Source organism: Arachis stenosperma, chromosome 6, assembly GCF_014773155.1.
Source record: "Arachis stenosperma cultivar V10309 chromosome 6, arast.V10309.gnm1.PFL2, whole genome shotgun sequence".
Lineage (NCBI taxonomy): Eukaryota > Viridiplantae > Streptophyta > Magnoliopsida > Fabales > Fabaceae > Arachis > Arachis stenosperma.
The window spans coordinates 128813970-128838877 of record NC_080382.1 but is presented as its reverse complement, the minus strand read 5'-3'; the positions used below and the strand labels follow the sequence as shown (position 1 = coordinate 128838877).

The 24908-nt window shown below is 28.1% G+C and overlaps 2 long non-coding RNA genes across 2 annotated transcripts; both read right to left on the bottom strand.

Moving 5' to 3' along the window:
• Positions 1–3332: 3332 nt before the first annotated feature.
• LOC130936629 (uncharacterized) lies at positions 3333–5744 on the bottom strand. The gene is made up of 3 exons (XR_009068140.1): positions 5585–5744; positions 5215–5351; positions 3333–3639 (listed from the first exon to the last, which is right to left on the bottom strand). It is a non-coding gene; the product is annotated as an uncharacterized LOC130936629 (long non-coding RNA).
• A 7323-nt stretch (positions 5745–13067) lies between these two features.
• LOC130936039 (uncharacterized) lies at positions 13068–16702 on the bottom strand. Its single transcript, XR_009068034.1, has 4 exons — positions 16188–16702; positions 16001–16071; positions 15725–15860; positions 13068–13304 (listed from the first exon to the last, which is right to left on the bottom strand). It is a non-coding gene; the product is annotated as an uncharacterized LOC130936039 (long non-coding RNA).
• Positions 16703–24908: the final 8206 nt, after the last annotated feature.

The window sequence follows — 24908 nt, the reverse complement described above, 5'->3', positions numbered from 1 at the left end:
TCAGTTTACATCTTATTTTATCTTTTTAGTCATAAGATTTTCTAAGAATATAATTATAATAATTGAAATTAATTAGAAGGTTAGAATAAGGTTACATTTTTTATATATGATATAATAAATTAATTCGTATATGCTCTATGCAAATTTGGCAAAAATTTAAAAATATTGTTAAAATTAAAATATACTTTTTAGTATGTTATTTATTTTTGTTGAGTTTAAAATTTAAAATGTTTCATTCAAATACCGTTTTAGTATTAATCTTTTCTCTTTTTTTATTTTTTTTTTTATTTTTGAAAGGTGCAGATAATTCTGCCACAAGTTAAAGTTATTGGTATTTAATTTTAATGGCTGATTTATATAACTCTGTTACATAGATATAGTTTGTTATATGTTAATACTTTTTTATTTTATATTCCGACCAATAATTTTACTTTATGAAAATATCTTTCTCTTCTCAAAAGATTAATTCCTTGTTGTTAATAGTATATGTTTTTTGTTACTCTTGAATCTATTTTGTTATTTTTTATCTGTTCTAAATCTGCTTTGCTATATAGCATATAATTTTTTTAATTTGTTCTCAATCTGACTTATGTGTTTGACTGTTTCAGTATTTGCTACATGTCTTTTGATTGCTACAAATATTAACTAAATACATATTATTCAGGTATTTATCTATTTATTTTTTAGATTTGATCTTTTGATCGCTTTTGCTTTTTTTTTTATTTATTGCAATTTAAATGGTACTTTATATCATTGTTGGTTCTAATTTTTTTCTTTTTCTTTTTTCAGAAAGCTACTGTAGAATCTTTTAAGCCATCATCTTTTATTTTTTCTATTGTCAAATTTTTTTATTATTGTTTGATTCATTGACTAAAACATTTGGATTGTTTAGCATTCAAATTTTCAAACAGATTTTAACTATAAATGTAGCTAAATTTGAGTATAATTTTGATAATTTGGGATTAAGTATATCGTAAATTGTACTCAAAAAATAAAAAAATAAAATTAATTTCGAGTAATGCACCTTTATCTTATAATAATTATTTTATTTTATTTTAACTTTTTATGTTAGTGGAATAATTGGTTTTATGCTTTTTTTTTTCCGACTAAGAGACCACTTGTGGATTTCAAATTTTCAGTGATTCTTGTAGATGAAAAAGAGTTTCAAAAGATACTAGGACCATTGAAATTTTACTACTAATATAAGATTAAAAACTCATTTTTTTCATTATTGTTAACTTTTGTTACTCAATTTTAATTTATTTTCTGTTCCATTATTTAGTATTTTTTATAGTATATAAAATAAGTTTTTCTCTCTTTATTTTACTTTTTTTTCTTTGTACTTTTTATTTTTGCCTTCCTGCAATAACTATTATAGATGAGTTTTAATGAAAGGGAGCCACTTAAATAAAGATGTTAAAAATGTTTTTTTTAAGATATTTTTTTAATTAAAATTTAACACATATAATTAATTAAATTATATTATTTTTATTAAAATTAGACTGGACAAATCAGTTTAGCAAAAAAATTAATAAATTAAATTTTAAACCAGTATAAATTAATATTTTTTTATAAAAATTACTATGATATCCCTATTATAAAATACAACTAAAATATCCCTATTATATATATATATATATATATATATATATATATATATATATATATATTAAAAATTTTAAATTTTAACCCTATAATGATAGAAAAGAAAATGGTTAGAATTTAGAATTTTCACAATTAATATATATAATAAGAGTATTTTAGTCATTTTATATAATAAGGGTATTGTAGTCATTTTTTATAAAAAATAATATTAATTTAGACAAATTCAAAATTTGATTCACTATTTTTCGATCAAATTAATTTGTCTAATTTAATTTTGATAAAAATAATATAATTTAAGTGATTATATATCTTAAATTTTAATTATTAAAAAATATCTTAAAAAAAAAAAAGACATTTTCTACGTCTTTACGGAGATCTCCCTAAAAGAAATAATATGTTGCTCCATATTTTGATTTAAATACTTTGCACTATTAAGTGTTGAAAGGATCATATCAATGAAGACAAATAATATAAAGTGAGAGATAAAGTGGTGTGCATGATAGAAAAATGGTACAAGAAAAAGCTAATGGAAATACACCGTTAATTGATTAGTAATGTTATATAATTTATTATAGAAAAAATAGATGTCAAATATGAGGATTTGAAGGTGATGCTAGATAATAAGAATATAATTAAATGGATAAACTCATAAAAGCCGAGGAATATGTATACTGGGAGATGTGATTTTTGAAGAACAAAACAATTAGCCACAGGCATATATATTTCAAGATTTATACATTGTGGCCAAACGTGATAGGGAGTTCAGAGCCAAATTAAAAAATTTTAAAAGGAAAATGAATGAATTGGATGCTACGAGAATGTGATTTATTAGAAAAAATGACATAATGTCGATCAAAAAGGGATGCTTAATATTAACGATTTTAAAAATAAAATAGTGAGATGTGCATAAAGAGTATGAATGCTAGGAGATTATTATATCACTGCAGATTTTATCCTTTTGTATTTAACAATGGAGTTCAAATTATACAAATTTTAAAACTAAATGCTTGGAGCTTAAAGTAAGAATAAATTGGCTGCGGACAATATAAGCTATGTTTAAAAAGAACATAGAATTTTAGTATTTTTTTTTTGTTTTTAATGGTCTATCTATCATTGTAAAATTATGTAAATTAAATTATTATAAAAAAATATTTTATATATTCTAAAAATTAATTATATATTATATAAATTTATGTATATTAGTTAATAATTTTTTTATTATTTAAACTAATTGAATACTTTTTAATTAACATATATGATATATCTAAATAAATAATGAATAAATGAATAATGAATGTTATAGCTTGACTCATGTTGTAATTAATATTCATTAGGTTTTGACGAGTTTGATCTATGTTGTAAATAAATGATCCAAGTCTAAGAATATTACTTTTTAAAGGTTTTTTTTAGGCTCAAGTAGAGGTGTTTAAATTAAAACCAATTTAAATTAAACCGCTCATCCAATCTAATTCAAACCGAAAATCGATTAAAATCGTATAAATTTAGATTTGATTGGATTCTATGTAACACCCTACCACACTCAACTTTATGCTTAAACTGTAAAACAAGGGTGATATAGTATTACAACCTCTAAAATAAAAAAGTGTACATATATTAGCAGAAGAATATAATAAACTAGGAGTTTTGAAAAACAGATAAAATAAAAATCGCAAATTAAAGCGCAATGTTCAGAAAACGAGTTAACTTGCGTGCTAAGAAGACTATAACTATCAAGCATAAGATAACAAAGTAGGAATAGATGGTCAAAGATACAAAATAACAAGCTCCTAACTCAGCCCGCGAAGTCAAGAATGGCCGGAAAATATTTACACATATATATACATATCCAAAATCCAAATTTATATAAACAAAATCCTATCTCTCCATAAGCCTCTAAGAGGATCAATAGGAACAAGTCATGCAGAGAGAATACTAGGTGCACAGATATATAAGACTATACAATCCAATAAGTAACCTGATAACCACTTCGCTTTAGAAACTCAGACGCCTAAGGAGGTGCCTCTCGACCTGTATCTGAAAAGCAACAACATAGTATAGGGTGAAAAACCAGAGGTTCTCAGCATAGTAAAGGTGCCACACATATAAGATATAAGGTCCTGGGAATGCCAAAGGCAATCCTAGAACACCGACAGTCAGATTATAAAGCTTGAAGTATTAAACAGAAGCTATAAAAGGTGATTTTCTAAGAGTAACTAAGCCTATCTTAACTTAATCTTGAAACTAAGTTCCACTGTCTTTCCTCCATACCTCCATCTCCAACAACATATCACAGACAAATAAACAGATCAAGGCAAGCATAAGAAGGTTAGAAGTACTGCAGGTAACAAATATACATTTAACATAACCAATACACTTAGGCACACCCAGTTAATACACGAACAAGTAATCCAAGTAATATGCACATGATGCATGCCTGCCCTATGACTGATGAGTCTCATTTGTCAATTATCAAACCAACCCGACAAGTCCGGTTTGCTAAACCTTTGAACTGTTCCTCGACGTACATTTCCAATAGTCTATGCATAGCTTATATATATATATATATATATATATATATATATATATATATATATATATATATATATCAAATCGCTCAATGGGGGTACCATTTCCGAAAATTTATAAGTGTTCGATCACCCTTACGTTGTAGGGTCAATAGAGTATCGAGTTTTCGACCTGGTACACGTGGTGGCAAGCCACGATACTTTATACAGAGAATCTCGTATCTCGGATCATTTAATTAATCAAGCCAAATATCATACATAATCATTCATATCATTTCATATACCATTCATCACTTTTTCACCTTTACTTCATCTCCAAGGTATATCCAATCCCTAACTTCATCCAATTATCAAGTTAATACTATTATTTATGACTAAAGGAATGAAACATAGAAGTTTAGAAGTTTGAAATAGGGTTTAAAACTCAGAAAACCATGTTTTCTGGAATAGGGGCCACACGTACGCGTGGGCATACGTTTTCCAGAAAATCTGATTCAACAGAAAGCTGCAGACTTTACATAATTTCAACCAAACTTCCGACGTGCATAACTTAATCATTTTAAATCGTTTTTCATCCGTTTTTCGAACGGCATAAACTTCACAAACCCAATTTTCATTTAAAATAAGTTGGAAACAAATTGAGAATCCAAAAACCAAGTTATAGCTCACCAAATTTCAGCCTAAAACCAACTTTTTACAAAAATCATTAAACCTCCATTTCATTGTTTTGCCATTCACATTCAGCCATTCCTCATCTGAAACCAACCCTAAAACATTCAATGTCCCAGCCACATGATCTTACACCATTGTATCATCCATCACACATTAACAATTCACATTCTCACTTTTCAATAATTTCATCATACACTAATTCAATATATGTACAATCATATCATTACCAACACAGTCATTTTCCATACCAATACCAATATAGCAACCATCATCATCACATAATCAACCCTCAACATAGATATCAAGGATACTAGGCATTGTACATTTTCGTGCATTCCAGCTTATCTTATGGTCATCTAACCTAAGTTTTCACAAAACATTATATATTAAATGCAAGAAACCTAAACCGTACCTTGGTCGATTTCCTCGTAATGATCAAGGCAACTCACTAAAGTAAACACAGCCCAAAGACTTCAATAAAACACTAGTATTCAACTTCTTCCAAGTTCCAATATCCACAATTTCAAGCTCCAATTATTTATTCACAACCTAATACACATTCATAATACATATACACCCAATTTAATTCCCAAGGCACAAATTCAGCAAATTAAATAGAATTTATGGTATCCTCACCTTACCCAAGTTTCACATAAAAAAGAGTGAACGTTTTTCTCAAACTAATTGGATTCTAAAACATAAAAAAGCAAAGAAATTTAATACCTCCACAAAATTTTCGAAAATTGGGGGAAGAAGAGACTGAGAGTATATAAGCGAGTTACCTATGAAATGTTTTGGTAGAATCGTAGAGCTCGACGCGGTAGTCGCGTAGCCGCAAACAGTACGGCAATCGGAGCTCGAATTGGAAAGTTACGGCGTTTTGAAATTACCTTAAGGGTTTCGTACCCTTCTCCTCCATTGCTGCATTGAACGCTGTTTCTGTTGCATTTGGAAGAGAAAATGAGCTTTGGCTCATTTAAAAGTTGGTCCGGTTGGGCCTATGGGCTCGGTTTGAGTCCAGTTCAACCGATTCGACCCGTTCAGTCTAATTTGGGCCGAATTCTTTGAAATTAGTGTCAAAATTTTCGTTTTGATGAGTTCTATCATAATTTAATATAATATTCACATTTTTTATTTTTTATTAAAAATTAATTTATTGACTAATTATTTACTAATTTAACGGAGTTTACTTTCTATTTTGTCAAACCGCATGAATCGGATCAAATTTCAGAATTATTTTACAAAACCGATCTAATCCAATCCAAACTGCATAATGTACTATAATATTATTATTTTATTAGTATATTTATAATTTTACTTATAATATGTTCAATTGTTATATATTTTTATATTATTTATATATTATTATTATTTAATAAATATTTTATGTTAAAAATAAAATTTATTTATTTATTTTAACTAACCTATAATTTTATTTCTATTATTATATTATTATTGGTTTTTTAAGATATTGTTAAGACTTGTTATGTCATTGTTGGTTATCTAAAATTCGATGTTGAGACTTGTTATGTATATTTTTTTTAATTTATAAAATCGCAAACCCAATCCAATCCAAACCGCGTCTCAAGTAAAATTAGTGGTCGGATCGAATGAGTTTTTTACTCAAAACCAACCCAAATCGCACTGTAAACACCCATAGGCTCAAGTCCGGCCTGTTTAAAGCTCGATAAGCCAACGAGTCTATTTTAAAAAACCGATTTTGTGAATTAGAATTCAAAAAATAATAAACTTAAAAAATATAAATTAAAATTAAATAAATTTTAAAATTTATAATTCATAATTTATAAAAAAAATTCATTTATATATCAATTTTTAGTGTATTATAACCATATTTATAATTTATAAATTTTTTCTTTCAACAAAAAACTACGATATTAATTAGTATTAGCTATTTATTTTTTTTAGTTTTGTTTTATGTTAATATAAGTGAATTGTTAAAAATTTAAATTAAGAATGATTTATTTCTACAAAAATAAAATATATTTTAGCGAGTCGATCCAATAAGTTTCATAATTTTTTTTAAGTCTATAACCTAACTTTTTTAATTAATAGATTTTACAAAAATCTAAAACCTACCTTGTTTAATAAAATAAATTGAACCAAACCAAATTTAAAACGAACCAAACTACAAACCTCCCTTAGCCCACCTCTTCTCCTGTGTACATGTATGCATGTAGCTCCTTATGTGTCTCAAATCTCAATCCCCATTAATCACACAAAAACTTCCATCTATGATAAGTGTTCAGAGTGAAGTATCTAAGGTCGTGTTTGTTTCGAAGAACTGAAAATAAAACATAAAAATTAGAAATACAAAATTTTGTATTCTTGTATCTTATTTAATAATAAATTAAAATTAATTATAAATATTTAATTTATTTTTATTTTTTTATTTAATAAATTTAAAATGAAAAATATAATAATAAAAAATAAAATTAACAAAATAATAACAAAAAAATAAAAAATAAATTATATTTTTTATTAGTATTTTTGTGTCTTTTCAATATTTTTAGACATTATTTTTGTTAATATCTTCTTTAATAAATATAATTTTGTGTCTTTATATCTCTATTTTAATATTTTATCTTTATAAATAAACACAGTCTAAAATATCATAAATTTTTTGTCGAAATTCCTACTTGTTTTTAACATCTCAAAATGGCCAACCTACGATGTGGAAGCAAGATATATATCCAAAGCTGCTTCTTGTGTCTGCGATTTGGTCTTATGTTTATTGGATTGGATTTGGTTTAAATTTTGAGTAATTATTTAAATAAGTTTAAAAAAATTTTAAAATTTTAAAATTTTTAATTTTTTAAAAAATTAATACATAAAAATATTTTTAAAATTTTATTCTAACAGATAAATTAATTTTTATTTTATTTTTTGGCAGAATAATTATCTAATTCAGTTTTTAAAAATTTAAAAGCAGACATTTTAGTTTTTAAAAAAATTAATATATAGATTAATTTTTAACATTTTTTATCAGACTTAATAGCTTTTATATATGTGTCTCACATAGATATGTATGGTAAATTAGTCTAATTATAAAATAAAAATTCAGTTAATTTTTTGAGTTAATTAATAATTTGGTGATCAAGTTGAGATTCACGTAAAAATAGAAAAATAATTTTGATACTTAATTTTTAGCTATCACACCAAACTAAGTTATATTAAGACAAAAATATCAAATAATTTGAACTTTAAATTTCTTGTAGAATAATCTCTAATAACTTTATTGCATATTATTATTATTGTTATTATTATTATTATTATTATTATTATTATTAAGTAACTATATATATATATTGTTTATGCAAAAATAATTCTTTTTATCTTTTTATTCAATAATATTTTTTTTGAAAAAATATCATATTAGAAATTAAATAGGTTTAACTTAATCTTAAAAGTTAATTTGATTATAATATTTACTAATATTTTTTTAATAAATACTTAAAAAATTTAGTGAATCACATCAGAAAAAAAGACAAGAGACTGTTATGTCTAACGGAAAAAAACGTTGGAAATTAATCTATGTATTGATTTTTTTTAAAGATTAAAATGTCTATTTTTAGAATCCTTAAGTATTGATTTGGGTAATTACTCACCAAAAAATGAAGTGTCAAAATAAAATTTTAAAAATATTTTTGTGTATTAATTCTTTTAGGGACTAAAATATCTATTTTTAAAATTTTTGAAGATCAATTTGAATAATTATTCAGTTTTTTTAATCAGTTTAACTGTTTAAGTCAGGAAAAAACTAACAAACTCTTAATCACAAATTAAGAATATAGTGACTGAATAAACACGGATTATTTTCTGAAATTGAACTGATCTCTTCATCATTAGGGACTAATGAGCTATTTGGCCACAATCACGTGGTTTTATTAGATTTGTCTTATCTAACCTAGTCGGGTAAAGTAAATACCTCAAAGAAGATTAGGAACTATTTGATTTATGAAAATAGTTTTCATTTTTTAATTTTCTTAAACAAGTTAAAATTTCACTATTTTATTTTAGTTTACTAAATAAAAGTGACATTAAGAAAGAAAAATATGTGCACGCTTTATTTTTATACTCGCGCTTTACAGTTTACACCGATGCATTTTCATTTTTTTAAAAACTATTTTTCATGACAACTTCAAATTTTTTTCTTTATTTGTTTACATCATCTTTTTTTTATTGTGTTTTTATTTTTTTTTTTAATATAATAATTATTTTTAAAAAATTTCTATTTTCTACAATTTTCTGAATTTAACATATTGTTTTAAAGCATCATTTTAGAAAATATAAACTTTTAGATGTAAATTGCAAATAATAAACATAAAAAATAATAAGACGTGAATTAACAAATTATATCTCAAATAACATAATTTCTTTATTTTAACCTAAAAATATTGAGTTCAAGAATTACTCTTAATTAAAAAAAAAAATAACAAGACGTGGGTCGGTGGACTAGCATGTGCCACCATCATAGCCATATAACAATTGTGAATAAATGACCATTTGTATCCATGAGAGATGAAAATGCCGACATTTGTACCCATGATAACTCGAAACTAAACTTATACCCATGAGAGATACTCTCCGTGTGACAAAAGTACCCTGACATAGATCTGAGCTTGGTTTGTGGTTTTCCGAACCTACGTTGCACTCCCACCCTCCCCCCCCCCCCCCAAAAAGCCATATCTGACGTGGATGTGAACGTTGATTATCAAAAGGGAGTGGAAAAAGGAACGACAGAGGATTGGCACCATCGTATGCAAATACTACCTCCAGGTGTGTTCAATATATTATCATTCGATGTTTAACTTCATGTGTACCAATTTAACTAGTACCTGTTTTACGTAGGCTGGTCACAACAAGCGAAGCTGTAAGAAGAGAAAGGAAGCAATGGATGAAGGGAGTGCTGCACCCCAAATCCCTGCAAGTGATGAGGATGAAGATATATTGGCTGAAATGTACTATGAGGAGACATTAGAAGCTGCAGAGGCTGAAGCAGCAGCAACTGAAGTAGAAAACGGTTCCACAACAGCCCAGATTGCACGGGTTAGTTCAATGCTTTATTCATTTCCTTAATTACACTTGTTTAATGACTCATACTATTACACTGATTTCTCTTTGGAATCCAGCAACCACCCCCAATGCCACCACCAGCATCCACACAACCCCAGATTACAACACCCACTGGACCAGCCAAGAAACAACCTAAAAGGAGAAGTGTCAAGCGACCCCCCATCTGCACATACCCCACAAGCATCTGCACCATCTCCCAAGAATCCAACCATAACCTCTTCCACACACAACTCTCAAACAATCCCAAATCCACTGCAAGGTGTTAGTGCAGGGACAACCACAAGATTCGTGCAGTTCATGCCGACAACTGGTGTGGAAGGTATTTCTAGAGGCCGAGGCACAGCTGTTAGAGACAGGGGTGAAGGAAGAGGTCGAGGCAGGAGAGGTGCATCAAGTGAAGCCAAAAATAGAATCCCGAGCGGGAGCACTAACTCAACACCAATGTCATAGACTGTCTTTTAAATGTTTTTTGCTATTTTGATGTAATCAACATTGCTGATACACTACTTATAGTTGGAAACAGGTTGATTTATTTCACTATTTTGGACTAAGCAACAGCGCTATTTTGGTTGTTCTGATTGTGAAATGCTACTTTTACTGTAATCAACTGTGTTTTTTGGTTATGCATTTTCATGGTCAGTCTACTTGTTGATTTAGGTTTTCTGGTTTTTAGGTTATGCTTTAAGTTGCAAAATCTATGTATAACTGTTTTCCACTCTGTTATGAAACAAGATTATCATTAATCGAACAGCACCTACTATGCCTGGTTTTATACTTCATTATCACAACCATCAGGTCTCTATGTCACAGATTGAGCTTAATTACGATTCTTTAAGTAGAAAACATAGCTTCATGTGTATATCCAACTAACTAGCAATAAAATTTATCAAATGAAACTTACAAAGCAGCAACAGCATCAAAGTGTCTATGTCAAAATCAGGAAATACATTCACTCTCTCGTGATTTACAAAGACCCCAATTCCATACAAATTTTACATTTTCATAAAGAAATACATCTCACACATCAAACAAAATGCAACCCCCAGTGCAATCCATAAAAGTAATACTCTAATTTCCCTAATTTCACCCCTAATTTCAGCCCTAAATTTGTCTATCCCTCTCGTCAGGATTGACGATGCTTGCTGATTTTCTCCAGGTTCAGTGACAGTGAACTAATCATCATGCCTTGGATAAGAACTCTCTGACTGTCTTTTGGCCAAACATCTTGCTATGCCCTCCCATCCTTCTTCGATTTCATCAACCCATACAAAGTATTTGCAATCTCTTGTCTAACAAAACAAAACAAATGCACCGATTTGTCAACTTAAATGCAAAGAAAACTTTCTCACCTGAACTCCAACAGCGTCTGCCCATTACCACCCATAAAGAAAATCCGATGAACCATCGATTAGGGTTCGTAGCGGTGCCAGACTCCATCAACGCAAACTCTCTGCCACAGAAGCATCTGCCATCCAGCTTCTTCGCCTTCATCTTCTTCGAACTTGAAAAAGAACTGCGACTGCAGAAAGACATTGCGGGAGGTACGACCTAATTCTTTATCACCGTGGGTGCACGTCACACTCAATGAGATTCAACAAGCATCGATTTTTTGGATCATGGTTTGTATTGGGGGGAGGGAAACTACCTAGGGTTTTGATTTCCTGCGTTTTCATTTTTTCCCTTTTGATAATCAACGTTCACATCCACGTCAGATATGACTTTGGGGATAGGGGGATGGGAGTGCCACGTAGGTTCGGAAAGCCACGAACCAAGCTCAGATCCAAACCAGGGCACTTTTGTCACACGGAGAGCATCTCTCATGGGTATAAGTTTAATTTTGAGCTATCATGAGTACAAATGTCAGCGTTTTCATCTCTCATAGGTACAAATGGTCATTTATTCTAACAATTGTCATCAAACATGCCAAAGCCCAAAATCAATCTATCTATCTATTCTATCTATCTCTTTAATTATATTTTATAAAAATTGTTACTAAAATTATTTTGCATTCAAATAATAACACGTAAATTATTTATAATTTTGTCATATAAGTATATATTATAATAAATATCATTTTATTATAAACTCAATTATATACTTTTTTTTTCAATTTTAATATTTTTTGTAAAAATTTTCACAATAATTAGTAATATAATCCATACAATTAAAATCTCTTTAACAATATTAATGTCATCTTAACTATTTAATTCATATTTTGTAATAATTTTTACAATAATTAATAAAATTAATCCTACAACTAAATTTTTTGTAGTAATGTTAATTATTTTTTAAATTATTTAATTTGTATTTATTAAAACATATAATTTACATGCATATAAACACTAAAAGTAATATTTAAACTACAAGAATATGGCCGATTAGCTACCACAAAAAGAGTCGTAAAATCGTCGCTTATTTGACGTAAAATATAATTTGTGACGGATTAGCTACTGCCTAGCAACTAATGCTTTCCTCACTGATTACAAGTCGCAAATCAGTGAGGCAAATACAACAGTCGCTAATTCATCGAAAGATTTTTTAGCTACCGAATAGATAGTCGCAAATCCATCACTAAAGTAAAAGCTAATTCCATAAAAGAAATTGACTAAACGGTAGTCGCTAATTAGCGACAAACTTTACTGCAGCAGACTCATCGCTAAATGCAAGCTAACTTCGTAGACAAAATGGAATGATTAGTTGACGCTAATTCGAGAGGAATTTTTCCAAAGCTAACTCGTCGCAAGTTGTCCGCTAATATGATCGCAAATCTGTCACATTTTGTAGCAAATCTATAGCTAATCTTTAAAAATCCTTAATCAAATTTATAGAAATTTTGTCGCTAAACCAAAGCTATTCGAAATGAGAAAGTAGAGTTATGAAATAGTCGCTAATTTGCTAGGAAATAATCTGTATTCAATTAGTTGTAATACTATCGCAAAATGTCATCGCAAATTCCTTTTAAACTAGTAACAAATCGATAAGTATCTCACACTACAAAAAAATTTGGCTTTTGCTATGCTTTTAAAGCATTCCAAATATGCAAAAAGTGTAGCGATATCTTTTCACCACGCTTTTTTAGAAACGTGCCAATTGAGTTAGTGTTAACTACGCTTCGAAAGCGTGCCAATAGGAGACATAACCACGCTTTTGAAGGGAGAAAATAAGAAAGTATAAAAAGAATTGATTTTTTTATTGATTTACATAAATTATTTACATGCTATAATTATAATTAAAAAAATTACAATTCTATAATAAAACTAATAATTTAATTTACATACTGCAAATGTAATGCCAATAAGCCATAACAACCTCTTTGTTTCCAGCTGAAATATGGAGAAAATGCTTGATCCATTTTTGGAAAAAATTTACTGAGAAACCATCAATTGAGTATTGATTACCTCATCAATTCTGCAGATTACAGAAAAGCAACACAAATCAATAGAAAAATGGAAAATTGTGTCCATACATGAGGTCATAGAACTATAAGCCAAACTAACCCAAAATTCCATAAATGGATTCATAGAAGATGATCACCAAAGAAGTAGTAAGAAATTCAACAAAAAAGAAAAGAAAAGAACTTTAATAATTATAAAGAATCCAACAACAGTCAAAATCAAAGGCACTGCACTATACTACACAACATCATGTGATTCTTGTTTGCACGCAAAAGAAATTAATCAAGATAAACAACAGAATCAAATAGAAGAAAGCAAGATGAGAAATTAAAGTAGAAACTTTACCAAGAAACACAAACAGGATTCATTTTTAGCTTCTCTCAACAGAAGAGAACAGGGTGAGTCGAAAATAGCATGAGCTAGCAAATAGCTGAATAATTGATAAGAGACGTTGAAAAAAGAGAGTAAAATAATTGACTATTTAACACTGACCAAAAATCAAACAATTGATTCCCATTAAAAGATATTGCATCAGAAAACAGGTTCAATAACATCACTCTACAGTAGTAATTTGTGCAAGTTCAACCAACTAAATCAGTAGAGGATGTTAACCTTCTTTCCACGCTCTTGCCAACAACCTCATAAACCAAATAATCTTTTCTAAAAAGAATCAGCAAAGTTATCGTCTTTAAACAAGTCTTAATTATTCGTTTTAATTACAACCTTATACTTTTATAAAAATTCGAACATAACCTCGTCTAAAAATAGAACTTAGCCACCCATACGGGTTCACTCTTTCTCAATATTTCACCAACCTTTTATCAGCAAGTACCACAACAATATATTCTCAAAATACTTGATGATAGTGTAAAAATCAATTTTTAAACCCTATACCCAGGGTAGTTACCAAAACAACATTGGCAGCCTAATTTCAATTTTGTTTTTAAAATATCAAATGAATTCAGAATTGCACAAACTTTATATCCATATGACCGTCTCGGATTAAGCTTTCTATTAAATGAAAAATTATAATTTTTTGCTTACTCTAGCTTTGGGAATAGAAGCAAAACCGTGACTGCTCTGCAGTGTCTTAAAATCAGAAAACAGCAGCAGCATGTGATATTCAAAATTCAATATAAAATCCAAGTTAAATCCAATGACCTTAAAAATTAATGTGGTTCAACTTCACTCATCCAGGTTTCTTTTCCAATTGGTTCCAGATCAATATCGTTTTTAATGAAGGAGTTATATAACTTAGAAGTTGAGTAATTTTCTGCAGAATTCTGTTTTAAAAGTTAATGAACATATCCTCTTCCAAATCCCATAACTTACTCATTAAAACATTGACAGCCCTGAAATTTAAATCACATATGCTAAACATACTTAAATTTCACCTCCAATTAGTTCCATCTCAATAACTATCCAGAATCCAAAGTTATAAACTCTCAAAGTTACTGATTTAAGAAAACAGAATCTGGCTTTTACTGCATAATGCATCATCTTTCAAAAAGTCATATCCTTAAAACTACAAGTCCAACCATTCTGAAATTTTACGGCATTAAAATAATAGGACTAAAGTTTCATTAAAAATTGGTTCCATTTCAAAATTCAATTTGAAACACACACAGCAGAGCCAACAAGTTACTGCTGTTCTAAAAATTCTGCAGTAAAAATCAGATTCAAAAACCATAACTCAAAAATTCACCATAAATCATATACTTAACAAAAAAGTCTTAAATTCCCTAGTCCAGCTCCTTATATTCCCAAGCTTAATCCATACTTGGCCTCACGCAATTCCGATCATCATAGAGTTAGTTATAGCTTTTCAAAGTTACCGATTTCATTTAAAGATAATGCAGGAAATAAGATTTTTCAGTTTAACTTTGAAAATCACAACTAATTCTCCAGCTAATTCAAACTTCTCAAAATTAAATTCCAACAACGAATTTCATCCTAGTTTACTTAGCTTTTACTCTCTTATCATTTTGATTACTGTTGAATATCTGATTTACTTCCAAAGTTTCCATTTAATTTCAAAACTCAGATTCTCAGCAATCAATTCAACATTTCAAGATTCATTCCTCCAAATATTCTCTAAACCCAACTCCAATCAATCACCAACTAAGTCCATTACAATAATCATATAACCAGTTTAATAACAATTAATAAAAATTTCAATTTAATCCATCAAAATACATAATTCACAACAATCTCTCATCAAACAATTCATAAACCACGCATGATCAATTTCACAAAATCAACGAATTCAATCAAAGTTCCAACCAAAATCTCAATCATTCCAATCACAATCTCAGCCACAATTCAACATTCATATAATCAATCAATCACTCACAACTATTATACCTATTTACAGTTATCCAATAAACTTTGTCAGCATTCTTAAATTAAAACCGTTTAAATTAAACCCCCTACCTCGATTAGCCAAAATTTGATAATTAAGAGCAGCAAACCCCTCTTTTGTTTTAGTTTGTAGCAGCAACAGACTCGAACCAAACTAGCAGCAGCAGCAGTAACTCTAACAATTCTTTATTATCATCAACACTATCTCCTATGATAGTTCCATCAGCAAACAGAGAAGGCAGAGCAGGAGTGTTAAATAGAGACATGGGTTTTCCTTACCAGAACAGAAAAAGACTAAGGAACAAAATGGAAGTAGCGCAAATTCAAGAATGGAAACAACAGAGTTACCGGTAAATTTGTCCTGGTTTCGGCAACGACGACGACAGCAAAAGAACACAACTCCTCTCCCTTCTCATATTCTGTTCGATCGACGGAGGCAGAAGCGGCAAGAAAGAATAACAATAATCAAAATAGGTCATGAATGGTACAGAATTCAGAGACAAGGACGAAGGAGGTGGTGGTGACCGAGCAATACCAGGGCAGTAGCTGAAATAGTTCACAGCAGCAACGCCGACGATGCTTCTCTGACGGCAGACTCTCAACAGTGGCTCTATCAAAGAAAACAGGGCGCAACAGCAACGGTGTGACCCCAATCGACGGCAGTGGCGGCGGCGGAGAAGGACAGTGCGAGAACAAACCTCGTCCTTCTCCTTCCAGGTTCGTTCTTCTGACCGCAGCGATGGTTAGGATTCGGAGGCAGTGACTCCCTCAATGGCGACGGCGGCGGTCTAGGCAGAATCGGCGGTGATGACGGGAGTAGCCTTCCTCCCCTTCCTTGCTCTCCGTCTCCCTCTCTCAATCTCTCTTCTCCTTCCTTACATCCTACTCTCTCTCAGTCACTCCTCCACCTTCACCTGACGGCGACGGCGACGACGGCCTTTCCGGCGCCTTCCCTTACATCCCGTCCCTCTCTTCTCCTTCCTCTTCTTCCCGTTTCCCCCTCTCTGTTTCCCCCGTTTCTTTTCTTCCCCTTCTATGTGTATGTTTTGCTTGTTTTGATTTAGGAATTAATGAAATTAGGATTTTATTTGGAACTTTAAGGTTAGGATAAAATATGTATTAGTAATATAATAATTTTATAAGATATTTAAGATAAAATAATAATTCAAAAATTAAATATAATACTATAAAGATTATTTTTAAAATACGTAAGATTTTATTTATCAATATATCAATGAATTCAAATTATCTTTAATTTAAATCATAAAGTAAACATACTAATCATATTTTATAAAATACAGTTTAAATACGAAAATATCATCAATTATTCAGATTATATGTCATAATCTTTCATAATCTCTCTATTACCAAGATTTTAATTTCAATTTGTATAAAACAACTAATTATAATAAAAATTGTACATACACGTTAGTTAACTTAAACTCAAAATATTTATAAAAATTAATTTAATCATTCCCAATAAATTAATCTCTAAGAGCTCAATTTAATAAAATTAATCGTAATTTAATCATAATACAAATTTTTTAAATTAAATTATATAATGCTTTTATTGCTGAGTTTTAATTTCAAATAACCAATTATAAAAATTTACACAAGAATATTAATTATCTTAACCCCAAATATTAATAAAACTAATTTGATTACTTTTAATAGATTAGTTTACAAAATAAGGAGTTCAAATTAATAATAAGTCATAACTTATTCATAATAGAAATCACTTAAATTAAACTATACAATTCTTACTTATTTTTCAATCACTAAAATTATGCAAAATGTTTCATTATGATAAAATTACTTAAGAATCTTATTTGATTTAAAAATGAAGTTATCTCCGAATCTATTCAATTATTTCTAATAAAATAATTTCTAAAATTATAAAGTTTAAATTTAATAAAATAAAATCACAATCTATTCATATTTAGATTTTCAAAAAATGAAGGATGTTACAATGGGTACTGCCGGCGAAGAGAGAGAGAGAGAGAGAGAGAGAGAGAGAGAGAGAGAGAGAGAGAGAGAGAGAGAGAGAGAGAGAGAGAGAGAGAGAGAGAGAGAGAGAGAGAGAGAGAGAGAGAGAGAGAGAGAGAGAGAGAGAGAGAGAGAGAGAGAGAGAGAGAGCTTTCGACGACAGCAACAACAGGAGGAACGAATCGAATAGGGCTGAACCGCCGAACAAAGCTTCCACGCGCGATGTGGCACCCACGGTCTATCCCTGGAGGAGAAGAGTTCGACGATGACCGAAGAGGGATGGTGGGCTGCTGCGATTGCATTCAAAGGAGGTTTGGCACTAGGGTTCTCCAATTTGAATTTTCAGAGGAAAAGAGAGGGGTGGAGTGCCCTCATACATGTAATACTATTTACCTTTTATTTTCTACTACTAATGATACATTTGATTTTGGTTTTTATTTTTTATTTTTATTTTTAGTATTTTTATTTTTTAGATTTTGCAAAGAAAAAAATAAAAATAGCAGGTAAAAATAGAAAATAAAATTTTATTATTTTTATTATTTTTTTTACAAACTTCAAAATACAAAAAATATTAAAAATAAAAACATAAATCAAACAAATCCTAAATTTTTTAGAGATTTAAGACAAATTCGGCAATAATATTGAAAACTAAAAGCTAGTGATAGAATTTTAGTGAAATTTATATTTATATTAATAATAGTATATAATTAAAATATAATTAATTTGAAAAATAGAAAAAACAAAAATTAAATTAAATTAGACATTTTTGTATACTATATAATTAGTATTTGTTAAATATAGTAATTAGAAGCAAATGGCCGGGTGGCAAGTAATGGTTATTTTTGCTCCAAGGTTCTTGGTTCGAGACTTGGCGGAGACATTTTAAAAGTTTTTCACTCAGACCGGTTTGCACCGGTTCTTGCCGGTTTGATCCGATTCTTACCGGTTCATACCGATTTTCTTCCTTAAATGGCCCAAAGAGTAAATCGAACCGAATTAGAGTCTGGTTCACTGATTTTCTAGTCGAACCGGCCGGTCCGGTTCGATTTTTACAACTATGATAGCAAGTGTGGCAGAGACATTTTAAAAGGTTTTTCACGCAGATCGGTTTGCACCGGTTCTTGCCGGTTTGATCCGATTCTTGCCGGTTCATACCGGTTTTCTTCCTTAAACGGTCCAAAGAGTAAATCGAACTGAATTAGAGTTCGGTTCACCGATTTTCTAGTCGAACTGACCGGTCCGGTTCGATTTTTACAACTATAATAGCAAGTGTACATTTGTATATTTGTATATGTGTGTTATGATTATAAATTTGAATATGTTATTTGTAAAGTTTGATTATATGTGTAAATCAAGTTTGTTAGTATTATTTATTAAATTTAATTTTATATATATATAAATTTATTCGTATGCATAGGTATCTAAATCTTATTATAGGTACCTTTAAATTTTTGAAATTAAATGCTTTTTGTTTTTTGAATTACTTTTTTTTCTTTTGTTTTCAAATTTTTATTTTGATTTTTTTTAAAAAGAATTTAAATTTAAAAAAATCTTTTATGAGGTAGATAAGATTTTTAAAAAAATATGAAAATATTTATGTAAATATCAATGATCTTATATTTAAATAATTTGTATTACTTTTTTAATGATTTTTTTCATGAATTTTCCATGGATTTATATAGTGGTTAGTGATTAGTAGCAACATGGGACTAATATTTTTTCTGACAAATTAGTAACAACATGAAATAAGCGAGAAAAGTATATCAGTTATTAAACGGTCGCTAATTCCTCACTAAATAAGCTTTTGATTAGTGACTCAATTGCGACTAGTTACTTATAAAATTTTCTCGATCAGTTTTGGATTTGTTATAACTCTACGACGGATTTCCAACGAGATTAGCGAGTAATTTGCTACAAAATAGGTAGGATATAGCTTTTACTTTGCGACAAGATTGCAGTTGCCAAGTCGCTTGCTAAATTAAACTTGCGACAACTTAGCGACAAATGTATTTCGCCCGCTAATCAGCGACTTGAAATCAGCGAACGAACTGTGTCAGTTATTAAACGGTCGCAAATTTCTCACTACTTATGTCCTAGGCGCTCAATATCCGTATTTCCACTTTAACGACTAATTAGCGAGGAATAGTTCCCTAGCTAAATGATTTATCTGTTGCGACGAGTTAGCGACGACTGTTTTCTGTCGCTACTCTTATTTTGAAGTTTACAATATTATACGACAAATTAGCGAGAAACTAGTTGCTCGCTAAAAAATAAAACCTTTGGTGACAAATTAGCTAAGAAATTATCCATCGCAAAATGCATTTCAATTCTTCGTGACAGATTAGCTATGAACGTTGTTCCTCACTAATTAGCCATTTCGCACAAAGTTTATTTAGCGACGAACTAGTGTGTGAATTGTTTCTCGCTAATTGTATATCAAATACTTGCGACGGAATAGTGACAATAATATCACTCGTTACTTTAATTTTATTCGATTGAACCCCTAAGTGACTGATTTGCTAGAACATTGTCACTCGCTAATTAATTTGTGACAAATTAGCGAGGACATTTTCCCCGCTCTTTTTTTAGCCACAAAAGTCAATCTGCGAGAAACAAACTTACTCGTAAATCTCTCGCTAATCAGTCATTTTTCTCAAGTTCGGGTTTTTTGTGACCACTCATTAATTTTGTCGTTAGTGCGTCACTAATTCCTCGCAAGTTAGTGACGGATTAGTAACAAAACATATTTCTCGCAAAAATTCGTCGCTAATTTGTCAAATTCTTGTAGTAATCTGTATTACGGTTAAAAAATTTACTATGTTACTGTTAAAAAAATTTGTTGTTATTTTTATGATAAATTCTACATGATTGAAAATACTCTCTTCCTTCATCATCATTATCATCATTTTTTTTCATTTGTTTATAATTTTTTTATTTCATTCTTTTAGCTAGAATAAAAACAAGATAAAGAGAAAAAAATTAAAAAAAATTGTAAAAACTCACCTTTTTATATTAAATTAACAATGATATTTTTTTTTTAAATTGTAGACGGTTGAGAAGTTAATCTCAAATGTAGAACAATTTTAATTTAGAATGTAAAAATTAGATTATTTGATTTTATATTTTATACCGTCTTAAAAAATAAAAATTATAATATTGAGATGTATCACTTATCTTATTTCCATGAAAAAAAATTAACTGCAAAAATTATTAGAAAAAAGAGGAGAAGAAATAAAAAAAACTTTAACAATAATAAAAAAATAACGAAAAAGAAATGTGCAAATAAAAAAAATACAAAAAAATTATAATTCACATACATATTATGTGAGTATAAATTTTGTTAAATTTAATTTATAACAACACTTAAATATATAATAAAACCATAAAATTAATATTTAATTAAAAATATAAAAATAAATAATTTTTAAATATTTAATACTTATCTAAAAAACAAGTTTGACAAATTCAACGCTAAAACGAAAGGCACTAGACAATTTGCCTTGTCTCAAAACCCAAAATATAATCTACTGCATGCGTGCCTACCATAATTTCTGAAAAGAGCACGTGAATGCAATGGAAATGGCATGGCATTATATTCCAACAATTATCCACTGAATCAGTAGGACATGCCATTGCCATGCATGGGAACCCCGATATTTTAAAACTTAGAAGCACATAACAGTTAACACTACAAACAGCGGAGGAGAATATTTTATTCAGAACAGGACATCACAAATCACAATTCACAACAACGGGTTGGGTTAGGTCTGCATACGCTTGCCAACATATCTCTCTTGTACTTATCTTCCATGAAATTTTTATTTTTTTATATACTTGTTCGTTTTTTTTAACATGATGTTAAAATATATTTAATGGTATTTTTGTCGTCATACTATTAGTCCATTCAAAGGGTAGACGTTACCTAGAAATTTCAGTTTTATTTTATACCTAGAGAAGATTTCATTCTAGCTAGACATTATATTTGTTTTAGCGTCATTAAATTAATAAAAAATATTTTTTTAATGTATTTTTTATTTTTTAGTGTATTTGATAAATTTTTAATAATAAAAAAATATTTTTTAAAAAAACTACAATTTATATATTTTTTTAAACGATATTTTTTTAAAAAAAATATTTTTTACATAATAAATAAATAAATAAATATATTTATCTTATTTTATCTAAATATAATTGATAAATAAAAATTTTTTTAACATAAAATATTTAAATATAAAATCACTTATTTTTATAAAAAATCTTTTAAAAAAATTATTAAAAAAGTATTTTTTTAAAATGATGTCTAAACAAGCCCATTAGCCGAAAAAACCCACCACTTCTTCACTTCGTCTTGCTCCTGCAGTTTGCTTAAGAAATATTAAAAATATTTAAATGTACTTTTATCATTGAATTTAAGTAATAACTGTTGTAAGCATACTTAGAACTTATTTGGGTGAATTTAAAAAAAAAATCTTTTTTTGAGTTATCTTTTTTTAAAAGATCTTATAAAAAAGTAAAAGTAATTTTATGTTTGGATATCTCATGTAAAAGAATCTTTTTATCTATCAATTATGTTTGCATATAATAATATAAAAGTATTTTTTTGTTTATTTATTATATGAAAAATATTTTTTTAAAAAAATCTTTTAAAAAAAATGTAAATTGCAGTTTCTCAAAAAAGTATTTTTTTTAATTTCTTTAGTACTTTTATTTTTACTATTATAAATTTGTCAAACACGGTAGAAGTTTTGTGTTGGAATGGAAACTAAAAAATTAAATTTCTAATGAGTTAAATAAATTAAAAGTTTAAAAACTAGTTGCTTTCTAGTATATTTTATTTATAGAATCTATAAATTATAATTAAAATAAATAACAAGTAATTGTAGAATCTACTAAAAAGCATTATATCATCTTTTTAAAATTAGTATCATAGAAATGGGATACCAAGATTTATTATTAATTATCTCAAAAGCATCTCTATTTTACAATATTTAACATAATATATATACATCTACATGCATTCTCATCAATTCTACTAAGTAACATCTCTTCAAAAAGAAATAGAAAGGAGAAGAATGAACTCAGAGGTAGTTGCCATTTTTGTTTATGCGCCAGTAATCATTATACCAGCCGACCAATTTTCCTTCTTACCTCTTCAACAGTGTGTGCTGATAAATCAACCATCACATTTTCAAGAATGTAAAATATTCAAAGCACCTTTAGCTTACATCTGCAGTTATCAATGGAATTCTAATCCTAATCCTAACCCTAATCTAAATCTTTATCTTAATTCTAATTCTAACCCAAATCCTCATCAACTGCGTAAAATAGTAACACCGCCATTGTTACCATCAGCAAGAACATTACAACCATCGCACACTAGCGAAAATATGCTACTTCTGAAATTTGCGATCAAGAATTCAATGTTAAAGAATGGAGCTATTGATGAGTTTACGGTAAAGAACAATTTTATTATACGGCGTAAGCCTCAGTCCAAGAGTGGGTCTCGTTACAATACCTCTCGTCAAATCAAGTCTTCCAGGTTGTCTACTATGTCCAAAGCTGAGGATTTTGATTTGTGAATTGGAATGTGCATGTGATAATAATGTTGGATCTTAGTATGGAATATATGGATAATTGCTTTTTCGCTGTAGTTATTTTGGTTAGGTTTCTTTATTTTGTTCGAAGTTTTAGACTTTAGTCTTGAGACATTTTTTTCTGGAATAAAAAAAAACTTATTTCCAGAAAAAAATTATTCTTGAATTATATTCCAAAATTCATTTTTTTTGGTGGAGTAAATTTGCGTTATCCTTGGACGAACCTTGTTAAATTTATAAGTTTCGTCTTTTGCGAATTTCAAATCACAAGATGCTTCGTTATTACTTTTTTTGGTGACTTAGTATATTTTTTGGTGACTTTCGTTATTACTTATTAGTGTTGGGGAGCATTATTCTTCACAGCGATACACAATTAAATAAATAATAGAATAATTTATTGTATTAAACTAAAAACATTCTAATATTATGCAAATTTTTCAAAATACAAAAGGCTACTTGAATGTCCCAACTTCTATTTTTATATAAATCGAATTTAATAAATTTGATTTAGCCAAATACGTACTAAATTAAAGTGATTGAATTCGAATTGTATACATTTGAATGATAAATCGAATCTATTTAATTTGATCTGGATATGTAAAAATAAGTTCATAGTAAATCGAAGCCAATAATTTCGTTTTAGTAGCTTTACCCATTGATTCAATTTGTATTTAAAACCTCTTTGAAGTAATTCAAAACGAAGATATTGATGTCAATTTAGTATGTATGGCACTATATATGATTCAATCCTTGTGGGGCAATGCAAACGACGAAGCAATCTATAAACTAGTTTGATAAAGGTTTTGTTTTAAAAATAGTTTATTAAATTAATTTTTAAAAGATAATTTTTAAATAAATTTTTATCATTTATTTTTGATAAATTAAACTAAAAATAATGATCAATAAACACAATTAATAATAATTATATTTAATAAATAATTTTTTAATTTAAAATATTATAATAAATATAAATATATAAAAATTAAATAAATTTATATGTTTATTAATATATAAAGTTATATTAAATTTTTTAATTTTAATTTGTAAAAATATTTCTACAAGAAAGAGAAATAAAAATGTATTATACCCATTTTATTATAAATTTGTCACTCAACATATTTTTTAGTATTTTTTTTAAGTATTCTCAATATTATTATTATTATTATTATTATTATTATTATTATTATTATTATTATTATTATTATTATTTGTTTTATTTAAAAAGGATCAACAATTCATACATAATAATAATTATTATTATTAAGAGTACTTAGAAAAAAGTACTAAAATATGTTATTTTATATATTAATTTTAATTTAATAAATAAATATTAATTTTAAAAAAGTTTTATAATTAAATATTTTGTTAGTTTATTTTTTTAATATATAAAATAAAATATTTTTTATTTTTAAATTATTATTGATTATGTAGAGTATTTTATTTAAAATTTGACTACATATATAAATATTTATATTTATATTTAATCTTTTTTTTAATTGCTCACATGAAATAAAATAATTTTTAAATTATTAATTATGTAAAAGAGTATTGTATTTAAAATTTGCGTAAATATATTTTACCATAAAAAAATATTTTATTTTATGTAAAATAATTTTAAAAAATAACTTAAAAAATTTATTTAAAAAATTTAATTTTTCAAAAATAAATGGTTTCGA